Source organism: Capsicum annuum, chromosome 5 (assembly GCF_002878395.1).
Source record: "Capsicum annuum cultivar UCD-10X-F1 chromosome 5, UCD10Xv1.1, whole genome shotgun sequence".
NCBI classification, from domain to species: domain Eukaryota; kingdom Viridiplantae; phylum Streptophyta; class Magnoliopsida; order Solanales; family Solanaceae; genus Capsicum; species Capsicum annuum.
In genome coordinates this window covers 49,103,893-49,131,809 of record NC_061115.1, presented here as the reverse complement: position 1 = coordinate 49,131,809, position 27,917 = coordinate 49,103,893, and positions in this window count along the sequence as shown.

Below are 27,917 nucleotides of genomic sequence, written 5' to 3'. Positions count from 1 at the left end.
TGGGCAAATAATATCCTTTTTTAATGTTATAAATTGTGCTTTGGATGATTGGGGTTGAGTGGAAAGGAACAAATTAACCCTTGGACAATAGGAAGATGAAATAGTGGGGGAATAACTACCGTATCACATCCCTTATTTTGGGGGAAATACCAATCCACCGCACACCTTATTCTGAGGGAGAGACTAACGCACCGCGGGCTTATCGCGGTGGCTTACTGTTTTTCATGAAAATGGTCATAGATTTTTTCTCGAGTATTGGATTAAGGCAAAATTGGTATAGTTGGAAAGAAAATTCAATTGTAGAAAATTCTGCATATATAAAAGGTTATATATGTTAAAAGCCGACCCCTGTAGAATCGAATAACAATATTTGGCTATATCAAGGGCTCTTAGCTCGACTTTGCTCTAAGTTATTTCTATGAACATTTTTCACATCATAAGCATTTAAAACACTAGTGTAAAGATCATAACACATGTATTCAAGTATAAATCATGGGATTTGAGTTTATACACGTAGGAACGATGGTTTAAAATCTGGCCCAAAAATGCGTGGTGTAACATTATCTACCCCTTGGAATCATCCTCGAATGATGGATAGGAACTTGTTGGAGTCTTAGAAGTATGGAATAATGTACACATGACACGTATGCTAATAAAGGATATAGTTGAGCTGAAACATTATAACTTTTATCATGAAACTGAGCTCTGATTTGACTTGACTTTATTGACTATAAGGAGATGATTCATGATAATAGTTTAGAACTCACTTGAAATGTTCATGATACGATAATACACGAAATGATAATTGATGCAACAAAATTCCAAAAGTTACTAAGGATGGAATAACATATGTAACTTCTCATTAGGAATTTTCAAGCACATTATGTAAGAACGAATCATGAGATAATGGGACTAAGGTCGTATAAGGGATATTACAATACCTGACCTGGAATACTTGGAAACCTAAGGTCATATACTTAGAAAACTAAGATCATGCACTGAACACTTATGTACTGAGTCATGACTAAATAGATAAATCTAAAACATGATGCTTGGAGTGAACTGAATTCACAACATCCATGGATGTGAATGAATTACCTCATCGAATAGCCACATTCATGAAACATTGGATAGTAAGACTAGATGGAAAGTTACAAAACTATATGAGGTTATCTGTATGATTGCTAAACTGAATTGCTGGTTATACAGACTAACTCATATAAAAAGTTTATACTAAACTGGAATATTTCTTCAACACTCTTGCTAACGAGTGCTAATAAAATTAGGGAGTAAAGAATTCTTGGCCATTATCTGAATAACATATCTGAGGAAAGAATCTTAATAAGGCTATAACTCTGTAATCATGGAACATAGGCCTATGAAACAGAATATAGGATAGAATTACTAGTCCTATGCACTGCAACTTCCTAATTCAAGCTTAGCCTTGCTCCTTAAATACTCGCATGGGTACATATAACTACTCCAGCCAAAGTCTGAGTTTAGCTACATACTCCCATCATGTTCAATCCTAACTCAAAATCACAAGGCACTGCACATAACACCATACGACTAGTCTGAACCATGAATTCAATGCCTCATGCATTTTCATATCTTCTTATTGAGATGAATAATTCTTCTTCCAACTTCAACAGCTAAATTCAACCTCTTACTAGGAATTCATGAGCAGACAAGGCACCCATCTACTTATATAACAACATGATATTGAATCCTATTACTATGACAACATACGAACTTTTAAGCAACCACCTATAAAAATAGCTTTATCATATTCTCAAAATCTTTATCAATAACAACTTTCTTACACTATTCTTAAGAAGACACACGAAATTTTAACTAACCATGACATATATTAAAAGCTCTGCCTCAATTTTCCTTCACACTTATATCCTTAGCCAAAATAAACATACAAAAATTTTTCCCCAACATGAAACATTTACCCACCCCCATCTAAATAATTGTTCATCACCACTATCATTTCACAAGAAGAAGTCACTGAAAGGTAAAAATATGAGATCCTGAAGCATGAAAGAATATTATGCATAACTTTGACACTTAAATTATGCCTAAGGAATAAAATATCAACATAATGGATTCATCAAAGAAATTTAATTTGAGGACATACATGACATAATATGAACTTCACTGGTCATTAAAGGTGTACCATGAGTACGTGGAGATGAACATACTGTAAAGCATGAGTACATGTGTCATGAGCTGTATGACCTGAGTTTGGAGTTCTTAAATTCATGAAATATGATTTTTAATTTTGAGTGAACTAGAACTCCTTATATAAGAAATTGAAAGCGTACATGATTCTATGGAAAGTGCATGAATATGAGTTGTGATTATGAAGCTGATATGTAAGGCTTTAGAAGATGTCGTGATGAATGAAATACAAAACTTTGTACTGATATAAGAATGTGTCGGGATGCTTCCTCCTCTATTTATGTTCTACAATACACTAGCATCACTAGTAGAATCTGAGAGCCTGACTTGGTTATTTGTTCTATCATCTCCCTCAAGATTTAAGCCATCATTCTAAGTTTGTGAAACTCTTAATAAATTATAAACTGAACGGTAACTACATTACTCTAGAGTTAAGGATAAAATAATACACATCAATAATAAATTCACCTTGAAAGTTACACCTAAAAGAATAGATCCTATTGCTAATACTTCCTTCTGAGATATGACGCTCAACTTTCTATATCCCCAATAATTATCATATAGCAACTTAAACACTTACTAACTTAGAATCTTCAGGAGTATCTCCATACCCTGAGTTCACACCATAGAGAATTTCAACTCTTAACTCTATTAGCTCAATCCTCAAAGATTAAAATATAGATTCTTACGCTTAACATAGATATCCCCAAACTTTTAACGAACTCTACTAATTTCCTACATAGCCTACTAATATCACATCTCTAAACTAATATTTTTCCTCAAATTATGTGAATTACCATAACACCAAAATTCCTGACATCAGCAACCTATAGACCATATCTTAGATGGTAAGAATATCATATACTACACAACTAGCCTCATTCACACTTAGCAACTCAAGGGGACTATCAAGAACACACACTATAAAAATGTAGAAATTATTCAATCCCATATCACCTTTGGTACACCTCTAAATCATGCCCATATCATCATACTAAATTTTTAATCAATCAACTTAAATTCTTACAAGCACAATTTCAGGCCTAATGGTTCACCGTACATAAAACTAGCCCCAAAGATACATGATCTACTAAAACTAGATAATCACTATCCCAACTTTACGGATACTAAACATCTAGGTTCATGATTCTAACTCTAGATTATATGTTGTCATAGAATTGTGAGAAGGGATATGAAAGCATATCTAACTTTTGCTTCATGCACGATTTTTATGAACATGAATGAAAATTTTTAAACTTCAAAACATAAAAGCACTGATGGATACTTTTGAGCCTGTATGTAATCCTATAACTGTTTGTGGAGACTTTCTGAGAAAGCTCTATTTATTAGGATTTAAGCTTGACTATTTCTATTGCCTCAAGAATTAGGAAGAGTTAAAATAAATAAAGCAAGATGAGAATCTATACAAGTTTCTTAGAAAACCTTTCAACAATACGTTATAAGACATGAAAGTAGGGAAACATTTCTTAAATGCCCTGTAGCCTGTCGAAGAAAAGTACAGACATCTCTATATTGTTCTGCAAGACTTTACTTAACACAACTTCATAGACACCCTAGGACACTTGATCCTTATGCTATGATACCAAGTTTTTCACGAGTTGAGTTTGTCCCTAGTCGTAACACGGTGCTTGGAACCACAAGTGATCCTAATCTAACCCATGAACTGACATACTACTTGAGCAACTAATTTAAATTGTATAAAAGCAAAATTTGTTGAGCGGAAACATGATCTTAATGAAATCTGAATAAGTATTATACTAATAAAGGTTCATCATGATAAAACTGAACAAAAAAACTTGAATTACATGTAATGACTCTGACTGACTATCTATGAAGCCTCTACTATACTGACTATAGATAGTTACATGTCTCAAACTACCACTAATCAATACATATGAATAATAACAATATAGTACATGAACTACAACTAATTGGAGACCCCACAATAGGAGAACTCACAATCTGCTAGATGGAAGCTGTAAACTATCTAATAATATGTGTATGATACAACTGGCATCTACATTATGAGACAATGTAGCACATAGACATATATGTGGATCAGTACTTTGGAATGTACTGAGTATGTAGGGGTAAATACAATACGTAAAACTGAATAAATACATAATATTAAAACATACATGCTAAGTGCAAGTAGACTCACCAAGAGACTGAAGTCAATAGAAAGATGAAGTATCATAAAACATGTGCAACAAACATAACCTGATAAGTTGGTAAATCATAAAACTTAGTTTCTTAAATCATTATTTTTGTAGAATAAGTAGCAGTGAAGCTGGTATATGGTAAAACATGAATACTGTATGTAAAACACATGTAAAGCTAAACATACTATAAAACTATACTAAGGATCATGTATGAATTCTAGGTCTTAAACAATGGGATGGAAACTGACATAACTCGTGGATGTAAATATACCAATTAGCTGAGCATGAATGCATGAACATAAAAAACCAAACATAACATGTGCTGAGATGATTTGATTAGCTGAATTACTGATGCCTATGTGACTGAATGATTGAAATCTAAGTAAAGAGATAACTAATGTCTATATATTTGAGTAGATGATATCTGTATATGGACTAACTGATAGCTGAACAATGAATAGATGATAACTAAATACTGAATAATAGGCCTCTTAATACCGATTAGCTGATATCTAAATGCTGATTCACTAGTATCTGTATACTGATTAACTGATATATTTATACTAATTAACTGATATCTAAATATTGATTCTATAAAATAGAAGTGTACTTTGTTTGAATAACTGGACTAAAATTATAGGAGGTATCATGTAACCGATGTGCCCCAATATGAGCTTATTAGGGTCCAACCTGTAACCCCAGTTGTAAGGGTGTAAGTATTATTCCACGGGTACTAACACATGACTTTGTTGATCCACTAAATTGGTTTCTCGAAGGACTAGGGAGTAACCCTCTATTGCTAGTGCTCTCATGAGATATGCATCAACCCTCAGCTGGATGGATGAAATCTCAATTATATGCTATCTAGATAGTTCTGGAACTTAGGGGCTGCTACTAAAGGTCACACCCTCTACCGGCAGGTGAGCCTCAATGCCTAGGTTCGCTTGTTGCTAAATCCTACTCCCAACTAAACTGATACTGGTACTAAAAAAAGATAAGTTTAACTGAACATTATTATTGATAGTGCTCATCATGATCATAAATATCTGAGTACAATGATAAGATTCATGTCTGAATAGACTTATTACTTAAAAATATGAAATCATGTAAAACACATCGGTATCGGGTGTTCATAACCCACCAGCACTAAACGATCTTAAAAACATGATGTAAAAACTTAAAACCATAGTATAGAGTCATGGTTCAAAGACCACCAAACATTAACATTTAACCAAATGAGTGAGAATTATGAACTTGAACATGTGAATGTATAAAACATGAGGAAACAATATGATTACATGGCTAAATTCATTATTTGATATTGTAACATGAAATTCCCTTGAATATAATATGGGAAATTATAGTTTAAAACATGAATTAACCTAACCTTTCATGGGATCATACGTGGACACCAAATTTATTTTAATTACTAAGGAAAGACATGAATTTAATCTATCTTAAACATATAAACACCATCAAAAACAATAATCCATATTTTAAATCAAAGAGAAGGTTTTTGGGCTCAATGGGTGAAAGGATCTCATTAATGAATACCCACATAACTTAATTGAATGGATTCTTGAAGAAATGTTGAAATTGAAGCTTGAATCCTTGTGTTCTTCGAAGAAGAAGGTTGGATTATTATTCTTAGGAAAGGAGAGGATTTCTATGGGAGAAATTTTGAGGAAGATGGGAACATAATGCCCTTTTTTAGTGTTATAAATTCTGCTTTGGATGATTAGGGTTGAGAGGAAAGGATAAAATTACCCATTGGCCCATAGGAAGCTGAAATAGTGTAGGATTAACCTCCACATTGCATCCCTTATTTTAGGGGAGAAACCAACATACTGCACACCTTATTCCATAGGATAGACCAATGTGCCGCGGGCTTATCGCAGAGGCTTACTGTTTCTCACAAAAATAGTCATAACTTTTCGCTCGGGTATCAGAATAAAGAGAAATTGGTATTGTTGGAAAGATAATTCCGTTTTCTATCATTTGGTGGGTCTTGATATAAAAAATTCCAAATGAATAAAATGTTATAAACGTTCAAATTCTACCCTTGTAGAATCGAATACCAAAATTTGGCCGAATCAAAGACTCTAAGCTAGACTTTGCTCTAAGTTATTTCTATGAACATTTTTCACCACATAAGTACTTAACATGATAGGATAAGGATCTTAACACATTTATTAAAATATAAATCATGGGATTTGAGTTTATACACATCGGAATGATGGTTTAATGTCTACCCCAAAAAAAGGGGGTGTTACATAACATTTAGCTCTTGCACTAACACTCCGGTAAAACCTACGCTCTTATATCAATTTATCATGATCCAATTTCTTAGGTCAGGATGGTTCCTACTATAACCGACAAGTAGGAAAGACAACCCCGTAGTCTGAAATGGCTAGTAATGGACCACCAAATATATATAGAAAAGAATTACGAAATATATGAAATAATCAAACAATTACATAATATAATCCCAAAACCTTATGGTATCAGTACAAGAGATTCTACCATAATAAGATTTAAAAGTGAAGTACTACTGAGTACACTAATGTAACTTATCTCTGAATACAACATAAATACTAGTCTAATACATAAGAGAGAGGTAGCAATACTCAAAACTTTAGGATCTCACTCTAGTCTCTAAAATATGGTTGCCCCAAATGACTCACACATAAATGATGATAACTTATACTTCTGATCTACGAGTTACAAAAGTGTAGAATAAGTACCAAATAAATGGTACTCAGTAGGCAACTACCAACTGAGCTCCAATCATCCCTCCAACTGCTAGCTGGAGACTTAAATAATTTTGAGCCACCATGATCCCTCCAGATTCATTTAGGATCTTATTTATGCTAACGAACTATACAACACTATTAAATTCGATGTTCTTATTACAATGGCACAATCAAAATTTCCATCTTAGGTTATTTTCACAAAAAGTTGATCACACACCGATATATCTTTCTTAAGTTCCATCCAATATCTTAAAATGAGTCCAGAAGCCTTGGGACCCAAACCTAGGGTCCACCTAGCCTGATCTGGATATTTTGGAGCCATTAAAATTGTTAGATTTGGCATTTGAGGTTGTTTAATTGAGATTTTTCTAGTATTTAACTCTAACCAATAAAGAATTCAAAACAAGGAATTGACTCTAAAAATAAAATAAATTGTCCGATAACTGAATTGTTAGCTCCAACAAGTCATAAATGAATTGAGAAAGTTATAGGAAAGCTTTAAATGACAAAAATAAGTGGAGATGTAGAAAATGATCTGGATTGTTATTATAATATTTGCTTCCACGACCTCATAAGTAATTGTTATTGACACTTTAAAATGTTTAGACCATTTTAATTTTGGTTTTCTTTTGAAGAGTTTCTATAATACCCCATAAAAGTCTTAGCTTAATTCAACACTCAGTTGGATATTTAAGAGGTCCAAGACTTGAACATTTCCCTAAGTTTTGGGGACATAGTTATTTTTAAGGCTTCTAAACTTGTAGGATTTTTAACTTGGACTTCCCAATCCTGAGAGGTTGGTTTTTGAGTTAATTCATGTTAATGGATGTAAGAAGTATGTCTTGGAGAAGTTTTTGATTTTTTTGAACAGGTTTTGGGCCATGTTTGGATCACGAAACTAGAGTGTTACCCTGATAAGGCGACGTCATGACAATAGTCCCATTCTCACATTCATTGCACCGCGGTGAGGGAATTTAACTACCGCAACTAAACTACATTACGGTAAGCCTATCGCATCTAGTTTTAAATTTAAATGCCAATTGGGTTTTTTCCTCCTCAACCCAATTATTCATAACACGACTTTGGCATTAGTTAGGGCATAATTTTACCTTTCTTCTCCAATTTTCCTCCCAAGAAAGTCATTCCCTTTCCCTAAGAATAAAAATTCAATTCTTTTTTTCTAAAGAAATAAAGAATTCAAGTTCCCCATTTTTAAGAGCCTTCAAGAAAGCATCAAGATTGGTGTTTCTCTTTCAATTTAAAAGCTTAAGGTATGGGGGAGTTCATCCACGGTTCCCCTTTCACCCATGGAGCCCAAGAACGCTTTTTGGTTTTAAATTATGAGTTTTAAATAATTAAGTTGAACTATCTCTATGGATCTCTTGTTAATTTAATTTCAATTTATGATTATATGTACTTTCAAGTGGAATGCATGATATTATGTTTTGAATTTTGTAATTCCCATGTCGTTTTTAGTTGATTTAGGATAAATCCTCAAGTTATGATTATGGCATGTCATTTTCAGTTGATTTAGGATAAATCCTCAAGTTATGATTATGACAATAAATTCCTATTGTTTCCCTCATGTTTATGATATTCTCATGAATAAGTTTATGATTTTCAAAGGTTTGATGAAATGCCCATGCTTGGGTCTTTGAACCTTAATCACTTATTACAATATTTCATGTTTGATATCATATTTCATACTCATTTAGTTCTGGTGGGTTATAAACACCTAATACCTATGTGATTTATATAAATTGAGCTTTTAAGTACTCATACAGTTAATCCATTAATCTTACCAGTATGCACAGATATTCATATCTATGATGAGCATTATCAGTTAATATGTTAATAAATACCCCAGAATTTGTATGCACTATTACTTTTAGAATAACATGACTTGAGCTTATCATTTATAAGTTATTAGTGCATGCACCAATTAGCTTTTCAGTATCTTTTAGTTGGGATTAGGATTTAGCATTAACAAAACCTAAGGATAGGGGATCATACACCTGTTTGAACTGAGTCCTTAGCAGCAGTCCCTAAGTTCCAAAACTACATGGCCAGTATAAGATTATGACATGTCACCTGCTAGTTTAGTACTGGCACTTTCTTAGGGGTCACCTACCAGTAGGTACTGACTCCCTAGTACTTTAGGACATCAGTTTAGTGAGCACTATAGTTTAGGTTTTATTTTATTGACAATAATAGAACAACCCTTCTCAACATAGGTCAAACGTTTGAATCGATTATAGCTCACATGGTTTATATCGATTAAGTTATAACTTCAATAGTTTCATTCAGTATTTAGTGTATTTTCAGTTCATGTTTGCTTGACTAAGTTTACATACTTTTAGATATTTAATTATATGGATTTCAGTCATTCAGAATTACAGATTGCCTCAGTGACAAAATAGATATACACTTATTCTTTTATTCTCAGATATTATAGTTTTCATGTATTCATGCTTAGTTATTTCATAATATTCAGTTAGTCCTTATCTCCTATGCATAGTAACCCACAGTTTCAGTCCAATTATTTAGACTAAGTATAATTTAATTTTACATGACCAGTATTTAGTTATTAGTTAATTAGTACACAGTAATTAGTTAATCAGTATACGAATGCTAGCTAATGAGTATCCAGATACCAGTTATTCAGTATTCAGACATTAGTTTTTTCATATTCAGCTATCAGTCTTTCAGTTAAATAGATCAGCTTAGTATATGTTAAGTTCGGTTTGTATGTTTATGCCTTCGTGCTTAGTATATTTGTATATATAAATCTCGAGTTATGTCAGTTTCCATCACGTAGTTTCCGAACCAGTATTCATATAGTATCCATGTTTTACTATTTTCCAGCTTAAGTTCTACTTATTCTACGAAAGTAAAGTTTTAAGAAACTAAGTATAGTGACTCAAAAACTTATAAGAATTTTTTTGTTAATCATGTTTTAAGCTATATCAGCTTTTAAATTATTTCAGTCTCTTGGTGAGTCTACTTATGCTTAGCATAAATTTTTTAAATTACAAATAAACTCATTTTTACTTATTGCATTCACCCCCACTTACTAAATACATTTTAAGTGTACTAATCGAGATTTACGTCTATGTTGCTACATTGTTTCCTAATATAGGTACTAGTTATAGCCCACACAACATGATCGAACCATTACAGTTTCCAGCCAGTAAGTGATGAGTTCTCCTATTTCGGGGACTCCAGTCAAATGATGATCATGAATATTATTTTTCTTATATTCTTATGTATTGATTAGTAGTAGCTGGAGGCATGCCCCAACTTTCTATAATCAGTATAGTAGAGGCTTCATAGATGTTAGTCATAGTCAGTCATGTAAATTTTAGTTTTCTCTTTAGATTTATTAGATTGTAACTTTATCAGTTACATACTTATTCAAATTTCATTATGCTTATATTTTTACACAGTTGAACTAGATACTTAATACATATTAAATTAATTACTCAAGTAGTATACCATTTCATGGATTAGCTTGGGATCAATTATGGTTTCAAGCAACGTGTTACAGCTAGGGGACAACCTCGGGCCGAGAAAAATTTTGTATCAGAGCTTAGAGTTCAAGTGTCCTAGGGTGTCTATAAAGCCGTATCTAGTAGAGTCTTATAGAATGGTACAGAGACATCTTACTTTTCTTTGAGAGGCTACAATAAATTTAGGAAATGTTTCCATACTTTCATGTCTCAGGTCATGCAGTAGAGGTTTTCCCTCAAGAAATTATGTAGGCTCTTATGTTAATCCATTCATGAAAACTTTGCCTTATTCTTGAGGCAATAGAAGTAACCCAGCTTAAATCCTTACTGATAGAGTTTTCTCACACAATCCCCACAAAAAGTTATAGGATTGTATGCTGGCTCAAAAGTATTCCATTAGCACATTTATGTTCCAAAGCATAACGTATTTCATTCATATTTATGATAATTATGCGCTAAGCTAAAGTCAGAGGTGCTTTCCGATCCCTTCTCATAATATTTTGATAGCATATGATCTATAATTTGGAGCATGAACCTAGAAGTTTAGAAGTAGTAAAATGGGTATAATATTTATCTGAATTCAATAGATTTTTTATCCGTGGGGCTAGTTATATGAAAGGAAAATCAGTAGCCTTAAAATAGTGTATGATAGAATTTAAGCTAAGTATGATAGTATGGGTATGCTTAGATTGTACCCTTGAGTTTCTAAGTGTGAATGAGTCTAGTAATGTAGTATGTGATGTTCTTACCAGCTAAGTTATGGGCTATATAAAGTTAAGAGTTGTATATCAAAAGGAAGCACTAGCAGCGGGTCTTACATTTTCAAGTATTGTTTTTCAGGGTGAGTTCTTACTTATGAGCATTGTTATATCTTGGAATCTAGAATACAGTGAGTGTAGTTAAGTTTAGAGTTATTTAAAAGGGTATCACAGACTTAGAATGATGTCTTTACACTAAGGGAGAGATGATAGAATAAGTAACTAAGTCATGCTCTCAAATTTTAGTTGTGATGCCAGTGTATTGTCGAACATCAGTTGGGGAGAAATATTGCTGACCCATTCATACCTCAGTGAAAATTTTTGTACTTCAACCATTACGATATATACTCATTCCTTACATGTCAGCTCCATGATCATAGCTCATATTTACGCACTTTTCATAGAATTATGTACGCTCCTAGTTCCTAGTATGAGGAGTTCTAGTTCACTCAGCACTACAAATTATATTCCCTAAAAGTATGAACTCCAAAATCAGGTCATGCATCTTATGATTTATTTACTCATGTTTTACAGTATGCTCAGTACCCATAAATTATGCTACACTATTAATGGATAGTGAGATTCAGATTTTGTCATGTATGTTCTCATATTAGATCTCTTAGATGAATCCATGATGTTGATATTCTATTCCTCAGGACTCAGTTAAGTGTCAAAGTTATGCATAGTATCCTTTCATATTTTAGGTCCTCATGTTTTAACCTTTCAGTGAGCTCTCTTTCTGAAATGATAGTGGTGATGATTAATTACTTAGATGGGAGAGAGTAAATATTCCTTGTAGACTAAAGGCCATTGTGTGCTTGTTTTAGCTAAGGATATAAGTGTGAAGTAAGATCAAGGAAAAGCTTTAAATAAATGTCATGGTTAGATGAGAATTCTTTGCGTGTTTTATTGGGGATAGTACAGGTAAGTTGTTATTGATAGAGGTATTAGAGAATATTAGAAAGATGCTTTAATGGGCATTTGCTTAGAATTCCATATGTGGTTATGAAGATAGGCTTGAATGTAATGTTGGTGTATATAGTTGTTAATGTGGTACTAAGAATTATTCATTAGATTGAATTTGTGAAAGCGTATGGGGTATTGAATTCATATTTCAGACTAGTGTTATGGTGTGATATGTTGTACCTTGCGATTTTGAGTTAGTCTTGAACATGGTGGGAGTACGTAGCTCAACTCAAAAATTGGTTGGAGTTGTTATGTGTTCCCATACAAGTATTTAAATTTAAAGAGCGAGTATAAGTTTGAATTGCGCAGTTTCTTTGCCTAAGTCCTAGTAATTTTATTCCATCTTATATTTTATATGCCTATGTTCCATGTTACAGAGTTATACCTATATTAAGATTCCTTACTCAGATATGATATTCAGATTATGCCCAAGATTCTTTTCTACCTAAAATTATTAGAACTTCTTGGAAAGAGCATTGAGGAAATACTTCAGTTGAGTATAAGCTTTCAGTATGATTCAGTATGTATAGCCAACAATTTAGTTTAGCAGTTAGACAGACAAGTTTCTATGGTTTTCCATATTTCCGTCTAGTCATACTGTCTGAAGTCTCATGAATAGGGATATCCCAAGAGGTAAATTGTTCACATCCATGTAAATTAGAATTCAGCTCAGTTCATGTATCATACATCTATTTTAGATTCAAGATATTCAGTCATAATTCAGTTTTAACTATCCCATACATGATATTAGTCTTTCCTTAGTATTGTAGCAAAGCCAATAAGATTTAGGGGAATAAAATATCCCTAGGGGGAGATGCTGTAATACCCGAGTATTCATGTCTTAAAACTCTCATCTTTTCTTCACAAAACCAAATCTAATTTAAGGTAGTAGCTACTCAGAAGTTGACTCTTCCATTTTAATCTCAACCTTATAACAATTCTCATGTCATTGCATATATTTACGAAATTTGTTCAGATCATGTATCATATTTCAGACTCAGTTATGTAATCATATTTTCAGTCATGCATGTTCAGTATAGACTTAGTTTCCCCAGTATTCTTAGCTAACTAGCCTTATTCGAGTATGAATTCTACCAAAAGAGAGATATTGTAATACCCCGTAAAAGTCATAGCTTAATTCACCTCTTAGTTGCATGTTTGAGAGTTCCAATACTTGAACATTTCCCTCAGTGTTGTGGAATTAGTCATTTTAAGGCTTGTAAACTTGGAGAATTTTTAACTTGGTCTTCCTGACCTCGAGATGTTGGTTTTTGAGTTAATTTAAGTTCAGAGGTGTAAGGATCATGTCTCAGAGAGGTTTCAAAATTTTTAGATGGGGTTTGGCTCATGTTTGGATGATAAAACCAGAGGGTTCTCATGTTCGGATAAGGCCGCATCTCTACAATAGTCCCATTCTTATGATCGATGCATCATGGTGAAGGAATCTAACTATCACAATTAGACCGTGTTGTAGTAAGCCTGCCCCATCTAGTTTTAAATTTAAATGCCTGAGGGGAAATTAGGTCTTTTCCCCTTCAATCCAATCATTCATAAAATAACTTGGGCATTAGTTAGGGCATAATTTTTCCCTTCTTCTCAAAATTTTCTCCCATAAAAGCCATTTCCTTTCCCCAAGAAGACAAGTTCAATTCTTTATCCCCAAGAAATCAAGAATTCAAGTTCCCAAGTTCAAGAACCTTTAAGAAAGCATCAAAATTGGTGTTTCTCTTTTAAGTTAAAGATTAGCATCTATGGGAGTTCATCCATGGGTCCCCTTTCACCCATGGAGCTTAAGAAACCTTTTTTCTTTTAAATTATGAGTTTTACATGATTAAGTTGAACTATCTCCATGAATCTCTTGTTAATTCAATTTCAAGTTATGATTATAAGTCCTTTCAAGTGGAATAAGTCATATCATGTTTTGAATGTTATAATTCCCATGTCATGTTTAGTTGATTTTGGATAAATCCTCAAGTTATGATTGTTACCATGAAATCCTATTGTTTCCCTCATGTTTATGATATTCTCAAGAATAAGTTTATGATTTTCACATATTTGATGAAATGCCCATGTTTGGGTCTTTGAACAATAAATTATTACAATATTTCAAGTTGATATCATATTTTATAGTCATTCAATGCTGGTGGGTTATGAACATCTGATACATGTGTGATTTACATAAATTCAGCATTTGAAGTAATCAGATAGTTAATCAATGAATCTTATCACTATACTCAGATATTTATATTCATGATGAGCATTATCAGTTTATATATTAATAATTACCCCAAAATTCATATGCACTATTTTTTCACAATACCATGACCTGAGCTTATCATTTATCAGTGAATGCACCAGTTAGCTTTTCAGTGTCTGTCAATTGAGAGTAGGACTTAGCACCAAGAGAACCTAGGGATGCAGACACTCCCACCAGTTAGGACTAGGTCCTTAGTCCCTAAGTTCTAGAACTACATAGCCAGTGTAGGATTATGAGATGTCAACCACCAGTTTAGGATTGACACTCTCTTAAGGGTCACTCGCCAGTTAAGACTGACTCCCTAGTCCATCGGGACATCAGTTTTGTGATCACTACAATTCAAGTTCTATTCCAGCGTCAAGTATAAACGACCCTCCTCAACATGGGTTAGATGTTGGACCCCACTAGAAACATTCACCCATAATTTCAATTAGAATTCAGTGTATTTTTAGTTCATATTTGATTGACTAAGTGTACACAGCCTTTCAGATATTTAGTTATACAAATTTTAGTCTTTTAGAATTACAGATTGTCTCATTGACATAACAGATATACACTTAGTCTTGATTTCTCAAATATTGCAATTTTCACGCATTCATGCTCAGTTATCTAATGTTCTTCAGTTAGTCCTTAACTTATATGCACAGTACCTCATTATTTTAGTCCAGTTATTTAGACTAAATTTAGTTCAGTTTTACATGGCCATTATTCAGTTATTAGTTAATCAGTATATAGTTATCAGTTAACCAGTAGATAGATACCAGGTAATTAGTATCCAAATACTAGTTATTCAGTATTCAGACATTAGTTCTTCGGTATTTAGCTATTAGTCATTCAATTAATCAGATGATCAAAGTAAATGTTATGTTTGGTTTTTGTATGTTTATTTCTTCGTGCTTATTATATTTGTATATTCAGATCCTCGAGTTATGTCAATTTTTATCACGTAGTTTCAAATCCCGATTCATACAGTATCCATGTTTTACTATTTTTCAACTTCAGTTCTACTTATTCTACGAAAGTAAAGTTTTAAGAAACAAAATGTAGTGACTCACCATATATCAGCTTTCAGCTTATTTCAGTTTCTTGGTGAGTTTACTTACACTTAGCATGCTTGTTTAATATTACGCATGAACTCAGTTTTACTTATTGCATTCACCCCCACTTACTCAGTACATTCTAGGTATTCTGATCTACATATACATCTATATAGCTACATTGTTTCATAATGTAGGTACTAGTTGTAGCCCACACATCATGATCATACGGTCGCTATTTCCATCCAGTAGATGATGAGTTCTTATTTTTTGGGACTCCAGTTAGATGTTGATCATGTACGTTATTTTTATTATTTTTCTTATGTATTAATTAGTGGTGGATGGAGGCATGTCCCAGCTATCTATAGTAAACATTAGAGGCTTCATAGATATCAGTCAGAGTCAGTCTTGTAAATTTAAGCTTCTCTCTTCAAATTTATCAAATTGTAAAGTTTATCGGTTACATAGTTATTCAGATTTCATTATGCTTATGTTTCCACACAGTTGAACTAGTTATTTAATACATATTAAATCAGTTGCTCAAGTAATATGCTAGTTCATAGGTTAGCTTAGGATTACTTGTGGTTTAAAGCATCGTGTTTTGACTGGGGGGTAGCCTCGGGTAGTGATAGTTTCAAAATTGAGTCAAACAACAACACTGAATCAGCTAATAAGAATTCTCACTTTATTATATTTGTTCCTAGACTTTCTTCATACATTCTTTATATAGTGATGTCCTTTCATATGCATGAAAATTGAACTTATCCAATCTATTTAGTTGAGTGAGTATCATATTTGTTGCTGCTCTCCATTCCTTATAGTTTCCTCATTGCCTAAATAGCCTTGTGTTTGAAGTGAATTGGCAAATGTCTTGATTTTGTCTGTACTAACTTACAAGGAGATACATCATCACTTTTTCTTTACCAATCTGTTTGATTTACATTTATTGTCATTGCTAGGATAGTCTTACTTATTTTTTTGATACTTGGCCCACTATTTCATGGATGGTAAGGAGTTTCCACTTTATCCTCATAATTTTCCAATAGACTTGCAGATTATGGTTATGAAAATCAAATCTTCCATTCTTAATAATTGCCCTTTGTTTGTTGAATCAAGTGAACATACTTTCTTGAAGAATGTTGTGCACTCTTTGATTTATTATTTGTTTCTTAAGAATGTTGTGCACTCTTCGTTTATTATTTTGTAAAGTTATTTCCCCTACTCAGCTGGACACATAGTCAACTATCACCATTATGTACTATATTATATTTGAACTAGTTTAGAGGCAACTCATGATTTTTGGATATATCTCCTCGACGTGGTATTGGACATGTGACTTTGCTATCATATTAGCATCATGATATATAATTGACTAATAGTAACCACATTCTAGTATTTTGGCTACTATTCTGATATCTCCATGATGACCTCCGATAGGTGACTAATGACATGTGTTTTGAATTGACATAATTTCTAGCTCAGAAGTTTGATGCAAATCTTTGGATTATATTATTGGCACATACGTGAAATAGATAAGGCTCAATCCAGAAATATTATCTACATTTGTTTGACCCTTTTTTGTTTAATATAATTTTACTTTATCCATAATAACTCTAGTTTCTAGATAATTTTCAATGTTAATACACTATGGTGCCATCACATTATTTAATCTAATAAGATTTTAAGCAATAAACTCTTTATGGATATCTGACTCCACATTGATCTCCCTACCTTCTCTAATCGGATAGATGATTGGCTACTTAATGTTTTTTCTCTATTTATTGTATCAAGATTTGAATTCCTATAATAATAACACCCACTATATTATTCGTTTATTTTCATCTTTTTTTAATCAAATATCTCAAATATGTATGATAAATATAGAATGTCACCTTAGAGCCTAATAGATATGATCTGAATTTTTGCCAATAGTTCTTGTATTATAATTGTGTAGTTCATTTTAGTGATGTTCAATGCTTTTCTTTTATGATATATTGGATGAAGTTTTTGTTTAGTATGTATCCTAATACTTCTCTAATAGTAAATCTATTTGAATCATAATTAAGTTTGATGGAAGGGTCTAGTTTTGACTAATATTGACATGTGCTGATGTTAACATCTCTTTGAAGGTTTCAAAGGTTGTTATAAATTTTCTTTGATATAGCTTTGGTATCTTTTGTACGAATTAACATCTACTTGAAATTATATTTTGTAATACCATGGCTACATATAACTATATATACACATATATAGATATATGGTCAACTTTCAACATGACCTAGATCATCATATCTTTATTTTAAGGCCTCATTATAGTTCTATCAGGATTTAGTACTAACATGATCAAGGTTTCTAACCCCTATACCTCATCATGGATTTAATCATGCATAATAATGAAATCATAATATAAAATAGGTTAGAATCATACCTCAATCTAAATACTGAATCAATGACCAGTATGTCATAAGCTAGACAAAACAATCATCACAACAATGATAATAACAATATCAATATCAACACGAGAAATCTGCTATTTGAGATAACCGAATTCCTAGCAGAGACTATGCGTACCCCCACTTTTTAAGGCTTGAATGGTTCAATCAACATACATTATACACAAGGAATAATCATTATCCATATCTATACAACCGTCCCATATCGGCTGATAGACATTGACACATACTGGTGATAGGAGATTTGCATGCACGTATGAATGAAACAAAATTCATAATGCAATAAACATTATCATAATAATCCTTTATTCTTTCTGGGTATCAACATCATCATCATCATAACATCCTACGACCTTAGGTATCATCAAATCATCATAATATCCTCTAACCTTGCCGGTATCATCATAATATCCTTTGGCATTACCGGGTATCATCATATCATCAGAATATCCTTCGGCCTTGCCAGGTATCAATATAATCATCATAATATTATACTAAATATAAATAATATAAAGTGAGCCCTACAAGGGATAAAGTAAAGAGCAAGTCTCACAAGGGCTAAAGTAAATAATCACAAAGGAGATGCAAGGTAGATTATATTTCCATAATTCATCATTCGGCATCAATATCACATTATCAATAAGCATGTATATATAATAGGTGGATGGACTCAAGACGTGGCTAAAAGAATGTAAGTATGTAAATTCATTACCCGTAGTGATATTTGGGACTAAATAATTATAAAATCATAGAAAGGGTCAGAATCTTTCACGACTGGAGTAATCGGTAGTGTCAAATCATAGACCGAAACTTATCTCGATCAAGTCTTTAAAGTATCATTATTAACCTATTTTACCTATAAGTTAGTCATTAAATATTGATATTTATTATCATGTAGCAATCCATTATTAAGGTATACAGTGGGATTTAACCCTTAGTTAGTGGCAACCATAATAATATTACAATCTAATCAACCATCGACGCAGTGATCATAAATGTACCAAATCTATGCATGCAATCACCAGTATTCAAACATTGGAATCATAAATATCATACATCTTCCTCCCTCCCATACTAGAGAGATGTGTATAAACACATACACACACATACATATATATATATATATATATTCATAAACTACAACCGTATTATTTATAAGGATAATTACTTCTTGACTGTCCAACTGATTTCATAACATGACCCTTGGTGTAATAATATATCCCGAATAATCACAACATTGAGATCACAACCATTGGCCCATCTACATATTCGGAGTTCATGTTGAACTCATATTTATACATCGTTTAACATTTATAAGCCGTAGAATATTCACGAGGCCTAACATCTTTATAAACCAAGAAACATATCTATAATCGTCTTACACATAGGATGTATCTCACATCTAGGAGGCATGATACCTCAATAAGCATATTTTTTAACTACGAGGCATATCACATCTATGAGGCATCTCGTATCTTTAGGTCATGTATCATGACTTAGAGGAATATTATCTCTATCGGCCAATTTTCATATCTAAGAGGAATAACTTCTCTAAAGGCCCCAATATCCCATTTAAGAGAGAAAATCATCACTAAAGTCCCAATATTATATTTAAGAGGAAATAGCATCTCTAATGGCCTTGTATTATTTCTAAGAGAAATATTATGGGCATAAGTCATTAGTCATTATCCAGGGGAAAATACCATCACTATTTGTCAAATCATAAAGTAACCTTACACTAAGGTTTACTAGTCTCAACCAAGCCTAACCTTCGTAAATAAAAACATAAAGGCTAACACCAATCTTTGTCTAAGGTGGGCCGGACGACCCCACTTCAAATCATCAATCTCCATTTTAGGTAACTTATACGCCAAACTAGGCAAAGGTATCTAGTTTAACTTCTAGATGTCAAGGAAGCCATAACTAATCCTATGATAGAATCTTCATATAGAAACAAGAACATTTATGTCAGCTCGACTCAAACTATGATTTCAAGATCTATAGACTTGCCTAACTAAGGTTAATCATACTTACCATGGTCCCAACACTTAAACCACGTCCAAACTAGCATCATCTTGTATCTGTGCTACAAATAAGGTCAGTCTAGGGATAAGATAATAGGATTCTAAAAGGTACTAAGAATTTTACCTTACGGGTCTAAAACCTTCATTAAATCCCCAAACTACAATAGTTAAGACAAAGGCATTCTACTCATAATCAATCTTAACAATTACATTCACACGTAATATATATCATACATCTCTATATAGAAAAGTGGATTGAAGCTTACCTCAAAGTCGAATCGTAAAACCTTATACCATTCACCACTTGCTCATCATTACTTTACAATCCCCAAAATGCAATCAGACTATCAAAATAGTATTTTACTAATAAAAAAAAATCTAATAATAGCCATATTGCACAATCGTGTTTTGGGTCTAAAACAATACCAAAAACCTCAAGTAGGTTCCACTAATCAAAAATATATTTCCAAGGTCAACCCGATGTTCATACATGAACAAAGAATCATAACCCTCAAAAAATGGATGAAAACTAAGCAACTTTTTGGCTAAAATCAAGCCCTAAGCTAAATTGGGGATTTAGGTCCAAACTAAGAAATTCAAGCATGAATCTGAAAGATTCATACCTTAGATTAAAATATATTCATGATAATAGATAACAATAAATCTCCTAAATAATCCACACAACATAATTTTAAGTTGTAATACCCATTTAGGGTTTTTGTCTCTTAAGAATAAAGATGAAATTGCCAATATTGAATATTGGGGTCTATTTATAAACCTCTTGGGCAAAGAGATGTTGCGACTCCATCAAAGAATTTCTATTCTGTTAGTTTGATCACAATAAGGCTTATCGCGATTGCCATATTGCGATGCGATCGCCATTACACCAGAACCAGCAAAATATGGAAATTTTCCAAGATTCAAATGATGCCTCGGGATTAATTCAGAATCCAATTTTCACAAATTAACTTTATAACTACACTAAATTCAATTTTTCGAATGCGTTGGTAACGTTAGATTTTTAATCTGAGGTTGTTTCAACATAATGTGGGTCACACACTTATATTTAAAAATTTCCAACTTTCTGACCAATAGTTCGAAATGAGCTCGGGTGCATTGGGACCCAAACCAAGGGTCTACCCAGCGTAAAATTGATATTTTAGAGCTATTGACATAGTTAGAATTTGTATATAAGATCATTTTACTGATGTTTTCATCTAGTGGCTATTTGGAACCAGCGAAGTCTTTTAAACAGGGAATTTTTTCTAAAAATCAAACAAACTTCTCAAAAACCAAATGGTTAGTACCAGTAAGTCATAAATAACTTGGGGCATCAATGTAAAAGATCAAATAGAGAAATTAAATTGTAATATGAGATATGACTTAAAGGGTCATTACATTTCACTTTTGAAAAATTTATTTATCTTTTTGAAGAAACCTCATTTTCACCATTTTTGGATCGTCGAAGACTAGATTGAGGCAATTTTGAGAGATTTTCTAGATCTAACTAATGGCTGAGTTTATAAACCCTTTTTTGTCATTTTCCATTGATTATATTATAATATCATCTTTATTTTTTTATTTTAAACTTGTGATTTTATGTTTTAACCGAGTTAAAAGAAAAATGAAATTTTTAATAATTTTAAGTCTGATTTCTACTTGATTTCAAATTTAGAATCCTGAAACTATGAGTGATTTGATTCATTATTAAAATTATAATATTATTCTTTTATTTTTAGGGTTAATTTTTGAAGCATGTTTTTTTTTATTTCTTCTAAGTATTTCCCAAGTCTTTCAAGTGGAAGTGTGGGAACCTTAGCTTAAAAACCCTATCATCATTGACAATGGTCAATGTGGTTAATGGGCAGCTGCTATCGGAGGCTTCTCAACATGGTAATTTGAATCTAATAACTAGTGCAAAAGGAGATAAGAATTATGTTGCTACTTTACAACCCGCACAGGCTGCTCATACAACATTACCCTTGAAACCCCTTATGTACCTAAATAGCCAACCCAGAGTTATATGGATGGAAGATGAGATATCACATATAACCATGAATGAAGAATTAAAATACATAATTATTGGAAAAAACTTAAATGGATGGCAGGACATACAAAAATTACATAAACTAATTCTAAAATAATGCGAACATAAAGATGATGTAAATATTAGACTATTATCCATTAGGTATGTTCTTATTAGAGAATCAATATTTGAGGACTAAGTGAATCTATTATAAAAAAATATTTTTAATTCCTCATAGAAATTGGAATTATCTGATGCGTACTTTAAAGTGGAATCCACTATTCAATCCAGAGAAAGAGATGAAGAGACATCAATAGCAATTGGATGGATAAAACTACCTACTCTTCCACCTAATTCTTTAAGGATGTATACAATATACTCACTGGCTATTGTGGTGGGGAAACCATTAGAAGTGTACATGGGCACATGCACCAAAACAAGACCCTACTAAGCTAGAGTCAATGTGTAATGACCTAACTTTATGGTAATTTGTGCTCAGTATTTATTTCTATGTGATTTGACTAATTTACCCCTCCTAATGGTTAAATTGTGTTATTTTTTAGGGGTGGGGATATTTGGCATGTTTTCAATGCATTTGCTGTGATTTGTGCGAGTTTGTGGTTTTTTATTTCTTGAAAAGCATTATAGTTTACTTCAGTCAATATTTATTGATATGTCCATTGGATAGCAAAAAGAAACTATGCTAGTTGATCTGGAATATCAAATTTAGATTGGTAACGTAGTTGGTTTGGTTTTATGGCTTTTAAATCTCATTTCGACCGTTGGTTTAGAAAGTTGTGAAATTGGATTTTTAGGGTCAACTTTGTGAAAACAACATTTATTAAAAAAATCTGATGTTACCATTGAGTCCAAAGAGTCAAATTTGATAGGGAAACATCGTCTACTTGCATTTTTTATGATTTTAAATGAATCCCAAGGGGTCCGTGGAGACTTGTAATTCTCCAAGTCTCTAGCAGGTGCACCCTCTTAATATACATCATGGTTGCTTAAGCAACCTAGTTGAGTAATCGAGTAGTCGAGATATCGCATACACAATCATTTCTTAAGCGCCAATAGGGTAGCTTATGCGAAATCTGCCAACATGTAAAGTGTCGCATCGACAACAGCTGGCTACTTAAGCAACTCGATTATTGCGTAAGAATTGCCTGAGTTACTTAAATACTCCTTTTTTATTATTCCTCACTATTTTTGCAATTTGGATCTTGGGATTCTATATCTTTAGCATTTTCTTCCATTTCTAAGATTGGAAAGGCTCCAAAACTCCTATTTCAACTACTTCTCTTTAATTTTATCATTCAAATCTTTTTTAAACTTCGAATTAAAGATAAAATTTGGAGATTTTTGCATGGAAGGCCTAAAAATGGTATTATTTGATTTAAAATACCAATTTTAACTCATTTTACTTGGGCCTTCTCCTAGGAGTTCCTTTAATCTTGGAAAATATGTTTTTGGACAAAAAAATCTTGTTTTCCCCTTTTTTCGAGAACTAATTTCGAGGATCCATTTTAAAACTGATTCAAAAGTGGGCAATGTGGTTTCATCTATTTTCTTTTAATGCATAGATTCCATATTTGTATTATTTAATTGATTCTGGGTCCGTTCCTGTGGACAAAGCTTTCGATTGAAGGCTTTTGGGACTAGTTTTTGACATTTAAGGTAGGTTATGGTTTAACTTTCTTTAGAAATGGTTGGGTATTTAATAATAATATAATAGCATGCTATCAGTATGGGTTTGTGTCATAGAAAATATGTTAGGTAATTTATGTGTGGTTTTACTCTTTTTGATCGGCAAATGACAAGATTTTTTAATTTATGTGGTATTTATGGCATTATCTTACATGTTTAACATTATAGTTTTCTTCATTATATTGGATCATGGATGATTTATTGATTTGAGTGAATTTTTGGCTCACTTTGTTGGTATATAGGGTATTCTTATGTTTCTAGGTAATGATAATTATATCCTCATATCATATTCATTCATGAAATATTAGTACCACTGTGAAAATACTTGCTTTTTCTGACAGAAAATATGACATCTTTAAAACCATTATAGATGTATGTTTCAAGAGAGGATATGAGTATTGGTATTGGATATTTGTTGTATATAGGATGATTAATGCCCTATGGGCCCTACCTGGTAGTGATGCTTGGTAGCTGTTGGTTGATGAACCTCTCTTGGGTCCTACCTGAGAGCAAAGCTCGGTAGGTGTATACAGAGGTTGTGTGATGACATCGTGTATCATCATCATCATCACCATCATTGTTATCATCCTCATTGCACTTCATATATTTTGCTTATGTTTGCTTGTATTTTTACCTTTGACTTGATATCTTCCTATTTGTTCTATCTTTCTATACATGAAGTTGATATACATGTATGTTTGTTATTTTTTTCTACCTTTTTTTGTTATATGTACGTATATTAGAACAGTTATGGAGACATTTTCTTATTGTAGGTGTTGTGCCCATATTTTGTGTTTATATGTTTTTTTTCTAATTTACTTAGTCGGCCTATGATACCTAGTAAGTATAAATGGATTGTACTCACCTTTACTGAACTCTTTCGATGCAGATCCTGGTACGAGTCCACCTCATGACAGTTGATTCAGCCGATCCTTGGAGCCTATTAAAGGTACCGGCTAAACTATGCACCTAAAGTTGACGTTTACCTTTTTATAATCTAGACTATGTCTTGCTTGTATGCAGAGACAAAGTTTTATTCCAGTTTGGATATCTTATTTATTTTTGACCTCTAGTTGTACTAGAAAGTTCTCACATGTTACACTAGGTTTTGGGATATTCTTATGGCATTTTTTATTTCATTCCACTATTGCTATATTTTGTGTTTTGGTTACATCGAAATGGCTTACCTTGGGTTTGGATAATGTCTCTTTTATTTTATATCAGTTTGTGTGATAGGCTTGCTTGTCAAGGCATAATGAGACAAGTGCCATAATATTCCCTGGTTTTTGGGTCATGACAAATTGGTATAAGAGCAACTAGGTTCATTGGTCTCAACAGTGTAAGAACGGGGTGTCTAAACAGACTTATAGATCAGTGCGTAGACGTTCGTATCTATCTTTTAGAGGCTATAAGATGTCTTTAAGAGAATTCCCTTATTTTATTCTATATCATATGAATCTTTCATACCTCGTGTTCTAAGTCATATTTCACTCTTTTATGCACAAATGTTGAGGAATTGATCAAGTAAAGTTAGAGATTCAGAACCATTATATGAGGAGAGAGCCCAGTCTAGAGGGCGAGTTGTGAGTTGTGGTTGGACTTTCTGTGGAGGATGGGCATGGAGATAGCATTAGAGGTCTCTCCCTTGAGCCTCGAGATGAGAAATTTAGAGATATGGGCCCAACTCCAGTTCTACTGAGTTCTTCTTCCCTAGTCGTGGAGGGTTTACTGGTTTGCTCAGTAACCCAGTTAAATGGTTTTCCTTTGAGTGAACCTGTGTTCCTCAAACTTTGACTATGGTACCCCCGTTACTGCCAGAGTCTTCATATGGTTTTCCCTTAATTTCGAGCATGGAACCTCCTATTTTACTAGCACTTAATTATGGTACTCCACACACTTCGAGTATGATTGCTCCCTCATTGCCTGTATTTGAGTATGGTGTTTCAAGATCTGGAGTTCAACCTTCTTTTATGATTCCTCCCCAAATGGACTCTCAGCCAGCAAGATTTACTATGCGTCCTATTATTGTAAGTGCAACTATGTCTTTTGAGGATCATAAGAGGTTCACTCATTTGGGTCCTCCTAGGTTCAGTGGTGTTGTTTGCCAGGATGCTTATGAGTACTTAATGGATTGACGTGAGAAGTTGCAAAACCTTGGTTCGCTTGAGTCATATGGGGTTAGTCATGCTACTTATCAATTGAGAGATACATCTAGATATTAGTGGAGGTCACTTACTGGTTTCCGATCTCTTATGACACGATACGATCAAGGACCTTGTCATAATGGGCATCCTAGTTCTAAGCAGAATCAAGGACCACCCCCAATACCCAACCCAATTGTCCAGTGCATACCTTGAGTCGGATGAATTTCGAACATATACCAAGGTAGCGTTATTACACAATCCAAGATTCTAGGATAGGCTTATGACTGTGATAGACAAACGAGTCCAATCGTCCGATAACCAATACCAAGCCAAACCATAATTCAAAACCATAATCAAACCAAGTTCCATAACATAACATAAAAGGATTGCACAGTGAGAAATTTCGTCCAAAGGTATCAGTCCCAATACCAATGCCAACACTAAGGATGACACCAATACTAACCCCACCCATGCCAACCCATAGTAGTTCCATAAAAGCCACTAACCAAAATAATACAAAAATTCTGTTGGAATATGCCACCAACCACAGACAAAACCAATATACATAATTAAACAAAAGAATTAAATATCATCCATGAATTGGAGACTTTTTTAAAGATGAAAGCTTACCACTTCAATCTAATAGCTGATCCTGAAGTCCGATCACTATGCAAAAAGAGTAGAATGGCTATTTACTTCATCGCGAGGGGATAGGGTAGCGGGTTCATGAACTTAGGATAAGGACAAAATAATGCCATTTAACAAAACCATGAAAACTAACAACATGCTTACAAACCATACATATATATGTATACATAACCATGCCAGGGAAGGTAATCTGGTTTATCATGCATTTAAAACTATTAACCTGGATATGTGTAGCTTAATTGTCCTTAACCACCCATGGGCAATATGAGTCCAGTGTAACCCTCGAAATGGGCCCCGATGCATGTAGCCGTACGAACCGGAGATACCATTAGAGTAGGGAATTACCAAGTACCCTTACCCTCTATGATACATATGTACAGTGTACTTAGAGTATTCCCATGTATCTCCTAGTATCATATAAGGTTGCCATGACCTACCGCTCATGTTGGCAAACATGAGTTTCCAGTGTTTGTTCATTGAACTCCCACCTTCACTGTTAGCAATCACACTCCCACCATTATTTCTCAATTGAAACCATTTCCAACAAACCAAATAATTATAATTAATTGAGTCTATACATAGTGGTATCATCATGTCGACTATAACTTGCAAGTATTGTCCTTAGAAAAACCCTTTTGAGATTAAGGGATTCCCATGTACGCATAGATCACATTGTCCAATTAACTTGAGGGAGTCCCATGTACCCCACAAGTGTTCCATTATTATGATTGCTTGGGGGATTCCATTATACCCCACAAGAATCATTGTTAAACCCAAAACCATTCCATTTTGACCATTCTAAACCATTTAACCCTTTACGGTTCCATTACTAAGTTTAAACCATGCATAAGTTCAATTAAAATCCAACAATTTAGTAAAAACATTCTCATAGGCATTTTATCAAACATATTTGGGGCATAGTATTTCCATATCCAAAAACAATTACCGAATAACGATTCCCATGCAATCAATTATCCAAAACCGCAATTAAACCACATTACTCCCTTCATAGGAGATACCTTTAGGAACACCTTATTCCCAACATTAGACTCCAAGTCTTTGCGTCTTACATCTGCATAGGTCTTTTGACGAGTTTGGGCAGACTTATACCTATCCCAAATCACCTTCACTTTTTTTATTGCCAGATGAGCCAAATTTGAACCAAGCATTTCAGGCTTAACAATTTCGAACCAACCAATAAGAGATCTGCACCTCCTTCCATACAGTGCCTTAAAAGGGGCCATTCCAATAGTTGAATGGTAACT